The 9,836-nt window shown below is 48.0% G+C and overlaps 1 long non-coding RNA gene across 1 annotated transcript; it reads left to right on the top strand.

The window, feature by feature from the left end:
- Positions 1-3,131: 3,131 nt before the first annotated feature.
- On the top strand, positions 3,132-9,392 carry LOC147649964 (uncharacterized). The gene is made up of 2 exons (XR_015277832.1): positions 3,132-4,929; positions 5,853-9,392. It is a non-coding gene; the product is annotated as an uncharacterized LOC147649964 (long non-coding RNA).
- The last annotated feature ends 444 nt before the right edge of the window (positions 9,393-9,836 follow it).

Genomic DNA, 9,836 nt, shown 5'->3' on the forward strand with positions numbered 1-9,836 from the left:
TGGGTCTAGCTGAGGACACCTAGGCACTCCTGAGCACACTGGGGCATACCTGGAGACAGCTGGGCACCTCTGGGTACATGTGGACTCACCTGAGCCTGCCCAGGCACACCTTGACTCTCCTAAGCCCACTTGAGCACATCTGGGCACACCTGAGCACTCCTAGGCACACCCGGGAACACCTGGGCACACTTGGGAACACGGGCTCACCTGCACACATTTAAGCACCGCTGGGCACACCTAGGCATGCCTGATCTCATCTGGGCTCACCTGGGCACATCCATCTCATCTGGGCACACCTAGGTAAACCTGGGCACACCTGAGCTCACCAGAGCACATCTGGGCCCACTTGGACACACCTGAGCATCCTGGGAACATCTAGGACCACCTGAGATCATCTTGGCACTCACGGGTGCACCTGGGCACACCCAGGCATACCTGGGCACACATTGGCTTACCTAGGTGTACCCAAGCACACCTGTACACACTTAGCTACACACCTGAGCACACCTGCGTGGTGAAACCCCCCGCTCAAATCTGGGGGGGGCCCGGGGGGTCTGGGAAGATTCCTCGGCACACCAGGGCCCACCCTGGACACCCAGCCCTTCCTCGAGGAACACCAAATGGTTTATTTTTCTTTTTCTCCTTAAAACTTTTATTACTTTTAACAAAAATGATTCCTTGTGGTGTCTTGAAAGTCTGCTGAGGGGGCAGAGCCAAGGAGAGGGGGCGGGGTTATGGCTTTGGGGCAAAAATCTCTGAAGGCAGTGGGGGGAGGGTGGGGAAAGTGGGCATGCCTTAAGCAGCACAGGCCACGCCCTTTTACCACAAAAGGACATGGTCTGAGAAAGCAACAGGTGAAGTTATGTTAATATTAATCAACTTCCATCAGAGTTTCTTGCAGTTTGTAGACTGCCTCAGACTGCAGATACAACAGCAAGTACAAGAAGCAGCAGCGCAAGCAGAATTGATTGAAGAAATGGCTCAAAGAAATTGCTTGGGCGCCAGCTGACATGGTGCTGGATTTTTCCCCAGCCAGCTTCTGGCACTGGACCAAGAGTGGGCTGCTCCTGGAAAGCAGGGCAGCTTAGGGCTTACCCTCTACGGCACTGGCTATCCAGTGTCGAGGGCAGGAGCAAGGACGAGGGAGAAGTCTTCCATGTGGCTTCCAAAAGGGATTTAATCTCTGGAAGGTTCCAGAAGACAAAAGATACAGGTGTACAGCAACTCACATGTGGGGAGGAGCAAGGGTAATGTACAAATAATAAACCAAAAGAGAAGGCTCAGGGGAGGAGTACAAGGCGGGGTTACAAAATACATAAACCAATGGGGAACACAAGGGGAGGAGAGTGGGGCACATGGTGCAATGGAACTTGGAGCAATAGGGGAATTCCAAAGGGGGCAGTCCAGGAAGGGGTTGACACAAGGGAGGATTGACAAGTTAATGGGAGGGGAAACAAGGAACTTTAGGGAACAAGGGGCAGATATCAGTGTGGCAACTGGGGTTAGGAGGGTGTTGTAATGCAATTACGAAAAATGGTATGACCTGAAGAATGTACCCCCAAAAATGTAAATTGTAAGTTTCTTTCCCTTACCTCTTTCTCCCCAGTTCCCCTTATTGGTTGTGTGAATGTAAGCCACCCTCTTCCCCTTCAAAAAGGGGTGCTTATCGATATCTCTTCCTTTTTCCCTCCTGCTCTTGTCTGCAGGACCCCAAGAAATAAAGCTGCACTTCCATCTCAGCTAAGGGAAAGGGCCTTGTTTTTAAGTTCTTCTTTGCTAAGCTATACTATCTCCCGTTTCCCTGGCTGCAGCTGGGTGGACAGTGGTAACAGAGAGGCAGGGGACATAGAAATTATACCAGTTGGTGCCCGTTGGTGTGGCTCTAAGAGACCCCCAAAAGCGTCTGGAAGCACACGTGTGTGTTCCGCAAGCCTGGACACGTCAACTACCTTGAAAAGCTAAAACGCAAATACAGCCTACAAGGGAGAAATCAGTAGCCTTCTCAAGCCCAGAGAAAGTTGATTTCACAAAGAAGAAGTTTTACTGCTCGACAACGTAAGAGTGGCGAGTCACACAGGCCGATGGTGGCAGGGAACGCGAAACCGGGACAGAGTGGGTCCCAGGCACCGCCCGTGCAGCAGCGTGCACAAGCCGAGCCAGGATCAGCTGGGTGCATGCCCAAGCTGGTGGTTGTGAGAACCACAGGCTGAGTGAACAGCAGGGGTGCCCCCACGGGTGGCGGAGAACGGCCAGTGTAGCGAGCGCAGAAGCGGGGTGGATGCACCGGCGGCAGGGCCAGCGGCAGCGGTGGTGGGGCCGCCCTGGACCGTGTGATCGGTGGCCGCAGCACGGAAGCCCCACCCCGCATGGCGTGGAGACCGAGCCACGGGCTCTTCGCGGAGCCGGTCGCAGCACATTGAGCGTAGCAGCCGCGCGGCGCTGGCGCGCGGCGGCCACAGGACAGCTGAGCCTATCTTACCCCAGTGTGTGTGGGGGGGTGGCAAGCTGAGAGAAAAAGAAAAAAAAAGCCTGCCTCTGCTTGCTTAGTTGCTTTTGCAGTAAAACAAGATAAAAACCAGTTGTGCTAACACACTGTTAATAACAGAAATGGGGTCCAAACTATACCCCAAGCAAATTTAGAATCCAAATTGCAAGAATCTTTAAGTACTATAAATGTTATAATTTCTAGAAAAAAGTTAAAACACTTCATCTCATGGTTATCTCATAACATTCCACAGCTTGATTTATCAGAAGTAAATTCTATCTCTGCATAGGAACAAACTGGAAAATTTTTAACACTTAAAGTAGAAAACTGAGACATAAATGCTTCAAAATATCTCCCAGTTTTTCTTATAATTTGAAAAAAATTGATTAACAGAGAAAAATACATAAAAAACCAGCCACTGCAGTTTCCATCAGTTTCTCCTACTTCTTCCCCTAAACCCTTTGCCCCTGATCTGAAAAAGATACATGGAACAGATCCAGAAGCTCAGGAAATTCATGGTAATAATGCCATTTCTGGATCCATGTGTCTCATTCAGCCCCCCATCTCTGATAGTGTTGCGCAAAAATATCAGAGACCCTTCCCTGTACCCCCATATTCTGGCTGTGAAATTTCCATACCTCCACGTGGTTGGAATCCAAAATGGCGTTGGCCTTGTGCCAGACAGCCATGTGGACAAACCTCCCTCCTATCTCCCTCCCCCTTCCCATGACTCTTTCCATCCATCTCACCCCGCCCAGTTCCCTTACTCCTCCCATAACCCCTCCCCTCCCTCACACATTTCCCTTCCTCCTATTATACCCTGCTCAGGCATGACATCATCTTGCAATCCCGCCTCCAAACCTTGCAACCTTGTCCTCCATGCCCCTGCCTCCTGTCCTCACGGGGAGGGGGGGAGTGAGAGGGGTGGCCCTGCTCCCTGCTCCCATGGCGGGGCAGGGGAAGGGGGTGTCCTGGCCCTGCCCCCTGGGCGGGGGAAGATGTGTCCCTGCCCAGCCCCTGTGGGGGTATGGGTGGGTCCCTCCACTGACCTGGGGGTGATGCAGGGCCCCCTGGGCCTGCTGAGGGTGCGGCTAAGTCACTCCACCCATCCAGGGATGAGGCAGGGCCCCCTGGGCCTGCTGGAGGCTGGGATGAGTCCCCTCATCCATCTGGTGGGGAAGCAGGGCCTCCAAGGCCTGGTGGGGGTGGGACTGAACAGGGAAACCCCAGGGATACAGGCTCTGGGGAAGATAGGCATATGCCTACAGCTGCGCCTGTGATGTTTGCTGGTAAAAAAAGAATTAATAGACAATATCAGCCTTTCTCTTTCCATGATATCCAAGAGATATGCGAAATACAATGTGAATTTGGCAAAAATAGTGAAATACTAAAAAGAATGATTAAAGCTACTTTAAAATATCAGGAGTTAGTTCCTGCTGACCTCAAAGACTTCTTCAGGTGCCTCCTAACCCCCAATGAGTTTGATTTTTGGAGAAGTTCATGGAAAAGGTCATTAAAAGACCTCTTAGATGAACTCAAGCAAAGCATGCAGGATGCAAAAGACGCAGAAAATAATGAAATTACTTTTGAGCATCTCTGTGGGGAAGGGAGGTGGGCCAAGCCTGAAGACTAGGCGCAGGTTCTAACAAAGCCTATTTTAGATAATATCTGTGATGTAGCAGAAAAGGCTTACAATGAAATACCTACACTTGAAACCCAAGTCAGTTATGTTAATATTAATCAACTTCCATCAGAGTTTCTTGCAGTTTGTAGACTGCCTCAGACTGCAGATACAACAGCAAGTACAAGAAGCAGCAGCGCAAGCAGAATTGATTAAAGAAATGGCTCAAAGAAATGCCAACGAGGCCTGCTGCAAAGTGATTTTAAATCTGCCCATCCATCCTCCACCCAGCATAGCAGACATGATTCAGGCCTTTGCCAAGAAAGCAGATTTGTACAGGGCACACGACAAAAAACCGGGAACATTCAACCCAAGGACTATAGCAGCAGTAACACCAGGGATGGACAAGCCACAGGTGTGACCCGAACATCTGCAACATATCATCTACTTCCAGTGAAGGAGGCCAGGACATTTTGCAAGGAACTGTCCTCAAACCCAGCAACAAGGAAAACACCAGAAAGAAGCTGTAGCCAATCAACAAAAAAACTGAATTCAAAGCGCGTTTCTGTCAAGCACGGAGACACAAAAATGACAGACCTGAAACAGAAAAAAGACTCTATTTTAATGGGAAAAGGGGAGGAAAGGGAGCGGGGTGAGAGACTGCAGAAACATAATTGTGGGGAGCGCATGCCTAATAAGATCTGGCAACCACAAACGCAATTCAGACTTGTAACTGCTAAAGCTTTTTGTTTCAGATCTGATCATTGGACGGTCATTGGAGTGGACCTGCAGGACAATCCACGAGACCTGGCTGGACTGGATAGTAGGTATTTTGTTATTGGAGACACAGCACACACACCGATAGAGATTGAGGTGGCTCCCATGACAATTAAGGGAGACCTGACACACCTCATTCTCTGGGCAAGTTGTCCTCAACCACCCTTCTATGTAGCCAAAGGGTAGATAATAGCCCAGGTGATCCCTCTTCCAACAGAAGTCCCAGTAGATGACAAAGCACCAGGAGTATACTGGGCAGAAGTGGTGGGTGAAGACAAACCCACTATGGGGTGTAACCTGACACATAAATCAGAACATCTCCATGTAGAAGGGTTAATTGAAACTGGGGCAGATGTGACTATCATACCTGAAAAGGTGTGGCCTTCACATTGGGAATTGCAACCCATGGCAGGCAAAATACAGGGTGTTGGAGGAGTGAAATTGGCAAAAATCTCTGAAGCTATTGTTCAGATAGAAGGCCTGGATGGTAGATTGGCAAGTATCCGTCCGTTTGCCACTGATTACAAGTGCCCCCTTTGGGGAAGAGACACCATGTCCCAGTGGGGAGTGAAATTAACAATTCCTGAGACCCCCCAGGATTTTTAGAAGAGGCCACTGTAGACTGTCCTACCCAAAAGCTAACTTGGCTAGATGATAACCCAATTTGGGTAAATCAGTGGGCCCTCAGCAAACAGAAACTCGGGGCGCTAGAAATATTGGTGGAAGAAAAATTGGGCAAGGGACACATAGTAGAAACAACAAGCCCTTGGAATTCCCTGGTGTTTGTAATAAAAAAGCCAAGGAGAGATAAGTGGCGCCTCCTTCAGGATTTGAGAGAAATAAACAAAAAAATAGAGGACATGGGGGCTCTGCAACCAGGAATGCCATCCCCAACTATGTTACCACAAAATTGGCTATTAGCAGTGCTAGATATTAAAGATTGTTTTTTCTGAATTCCCCTGCACCCAGAAGATGCACCATGGTTTGCCTTTTCCATTCCCATAATTAACTGGGAAGCTCCAATGAAACGATACTACTGGACAGTACTACCTCAGGAGATGAAAGCGAGCCCCTTCATCTGCCAATGGTATGTGGGATCATTATTATCCCCTGTTTGTGCTGAAAAAAGAGATGCCATTATCTTGCGCTACATGAATGATGTGTTAGTGTACTGTCCCAGTAACAACATGCTACAAGACACACTTGACCTAGTGGCAGGAAGACAAGGTTCAAAAGATGCCACCTTGGAAATACCTGGGCCTAGAAATTACTGCACAGACTGTTGTTCTGCAAAAATTAGAAATCACGAGTAATCCTAAAACCATAGCAGATCTTCATTCCCTGTGCAGGTCCTTGAACTGGGTCAGACCCTGGCTAGGTCTCACTTATGAAGACCTGAGCCTCCTGCTCAATTTATTGAAAGGGGAGAGAGAGTTGCTGTCTCTCAGGGAGCTGACTACAGAAGCAAAAACTGCAATTGAAAAAGCACAAAGTGCCTTGATAGAAAGACAGGCACATCGCTTCAAGCCTGAGCTGCCTTTCAAATTTATTGTCGTGGGGAAACTTATATGGGTTGATATTCCAGTGGGCTGAGGGGCAGAGAGATGCACTCTTAATCATAGAGTGGGTCTTCCTCTCCCATCAAAGTCCCAAAACTCTCACCAAGCCACAAGAGCTGATGGCTCAGCTGATCCAAAAAGCCAGGGTAAGGCTGTGGGAACTGGCAGGTTGTGACTTTATGTGTAGTCACCTTCTGGTCAGACTCTCTGGAGAAGGCAAACACTCCCCTGAGAAACTGATCAAGGAAATGTTTGAGCACCTTCTGCAGAGCAATGCTAACCTCCAGTTTGCTCTGGACAGCTACAGTGGGCAAATATCAGTCCATGCACCATCTCACAAATTTTTTCATGAGGAATTCCATCTCATTCCTTGTGAGAAAAGGAGCCAAAGGCCACTCAAGGCTCTCACAGTGTTCACTGATGCATCTGGATCATCTCATAAGTCTGTGAGGCCTTGGGCCTTGGAGAAATCCACAGACTCAGTTTTGGGAAGCTGATGTTGAGTTTGTAGAAGGATCACCCCAGACAGCTGAACTGGCTGCGGCTGTAAGAGCCTTTGAGAAGTTTTCAGAACCGATTAATTTGGTTACTGATTCAGCCTACGTAGCAGGAGTGGTGTCCAGTGCAGAGCAGGCAGTTCTCAAGGACACTGAGAATGAATGTCTCTTTAGATTGCTCTCAAAACTGATTTATTTGGTTTCAAATAGAGAACATCCTTTCTATGTGTCCTAGTTTAGGGCAAATTTGGGAGAAAAACTCTAAATGGGGGTTTCCCCAGGGAGGGAAAAAAAAATTCAAATGACCCCTCTCCCCACCACCCCCAACTGGTCCAGGAAAGGGAAAAAAAATTTCCTTGGAGAGAAGTGGAAAAAGCTGTTTATTTAACAGAAATTGAATAATATTAAATAATAAAACCTCTCACTGTTTGATGGGATGGCAAATCTAGGAGGAAAAGTCCTTTTCATGTGGTGTAGCTCGGCTCACTCAGGTTCTTATCAGTCCCTCCAGTGCTGGAAAGTGCCGAGGCCCAGGCCCCAGTGGGCCACAGGCATGAGCTTCTGGGGTTTGGCTGGGTGTTCAGTCCAGAGCAGGTTTGCACAGATCCAGGAAAAAAGGGAAAAAACAAAGGTCCAGGGAACTCCTCTGCCTCAGCTAGCTAAAACTAACTAAAAGCCAGAGAGAAGCTCTTTCCCGCTGTCTGTCTGTGCTGCAGACACCACAGTCCAGGAGCGGGATGTGTGGGAGTGATGTTTTTCTTTAACACAAACTGCGGCTTCTTCTTCCCCCTGCTCTTGCTCTCAGAGCCAGTCTTAAAGGTGCAGAACTTGATATAAAACATAAACCAGACAACTGGGGATACCAGTATCATAAAGTCACCCCAGGACACTATGTGATGCATATAAGGTCGCATATCGAGTTACCAGGTGAAATTGCTGAGGGAAACCGGAAAGCTGATTCCCTAGCCATCCCAGTCAAAAAGGTACGTCTCCCAGATGTGTTCCAACAGGCTAAGATAAGTCACCAGCAATACCATCAAAATGTGCCAGGACTGATGTGTCAGTTCCAGCTGACACTGGGTCAGGCTAAAGCCATTGTGGCTACCTGTCCCCATTGCCAGCTCCAGGCAGTGCCATCATTAGGCGTTGGGGTCAATCCCTAAGGCCTTGGAAGCTGTGAGATGTGGCAGACAGATATCACTCACATTCCCAGTTTTGGTCACCTTGAGTATGTACACGTGAGTATTGATATATATTCAGGAGCAGTGTATGCCTCTGCTCATGTAGGAGAAAAATCTGTACATGGCAAACAACACTTAGTTCAGGCCTTTTCAGTGCTGGGGATCCCTAGGGAAATTAAAACAGATAATGGCCCAGCGTATAAATCCAAGGAGATCCTGGAATTTGTCCAGCAGTGTGGAGTGGACCACAAAACTGCATCCCCCACTCCCCCACAGGTCAAGCTGTGATTGAGCGTACCCACCAGATGCTAAAACAAGTCCTAGCCAGGCAAAGTAGTGGGACAGTGTGGTTGTCTCCACAGCAAAAGCTTTGCAAAGCTATGTTTACCATCAATTTCCTGAACTGTTCATTTGAAAATATGAATCTGCCAGTGACTCGGCACTTTAACAGTGGTGATCAGTTTAAATTGTCACAGCATCCACTGGTTTTAATCAGGGACCCTGAAACTTGGCCAACCAAGGGCCCCTATGAACTTGTCACTTGGGGGCGTGGTTACGCATGTGTATCCACCCCTACAGACCCCTGATGGATACCTCAAAAATGGGTAAAGCCTTTTGTTCCCAAAAACCCAGCCCCAGCAAAAGAAGAAGAGAGACAAGTGGCATTTGCTTCCAAAAGAAGACGCCACCTGGAAAAACAAGAAGAAACCTTCCTAACCTCTGGTTACTCTCTGACCTGCACACATTGACTGTGAATATGCTTTAAAAATGTTTGTTTCTTTTCTTTTAGAAAAGATCTACTTTACACTCAAACCCATGATGGGCCTTACCTCAGCTATCATCCTGCTCATGCTGAGCAGCCTGGCAGCTGCTTGGGTCATCCCTCAGCCGCAACAGAACATCTGGGTGACCCTGGCACATACACTTCAGCAAGACAGTATCTGCCTGTCCACTGCAGCAGCAAAAGACCTTATGTCCACGTGTCTGGTAGGAATCCCACTGCAGGCTGAAGATTTTACAGCCAGCTTTAGTGATCCCAAGTTTAATACAATTCCTAAAACACACAGTGACCAACCACATGAAAACCGCAAATGGCAAGCTGTAGCAGTGAAAAATCCTATAGAAAAGTGGTTACCAGTACTGCCCAGAGCTAATAAGGAGTCCCAAGAATTAGAACTATTAGGTTCCTCCCATGCACCCTTTTGTGTTCACTTCATTTACAATTCACTGTCAAATACAAAACTATACAATCACATAATCCAGTATCAAAAAGAATACAAAGCAAAACAATGGTGTGGTGCTCTAAGTCAAGTCTTAGCAGATGATGCTCACCGCTCACATCCAAGAATCCTCCCTAAAGGTATATTTCTAATTTGTGGAGATAAAGCATGGGCAGGAGTCCCATCTCACCTTCGAGAGGGGCCTTGCACTTTTGGAAGGCTGTCCCTGTTAGCACCCAACCAAACCCAAATTATTAGATGGACTCAGAAAGACAATTCGACCCATGAAATCCACAAAAGAAGCACTGATATTTTAGATTCAAATTGTGATTCGGATATATTTCATTGGGCAAAATCAAAAAGGGTTGCTGCATCCATATTTCTTCCATGGGTTGCAGCTGCCAAGGCACTAGATTAATTAGGACAGCTCGAGTGCTGGGTGATTAAACAGCCCAACTTAACATCAGCCACCCTCAGCTCCCTCCTTGAAGACAAA

Source organism: Cyanistes caeruleus, chromosome 18 (genome assembly GCF_971803275.1).
Source record: "Cyanistes caeruleus chromosome 18, bCyaCae1.hap1.1, whole genome shotgun sequence".
Classification (NCBI taxonomy): Eukaryota; Metazoa; Chordata; class Aves; order Passeriformes; family Paridae; genus Cyanistes; species Cyanistes caeruleus.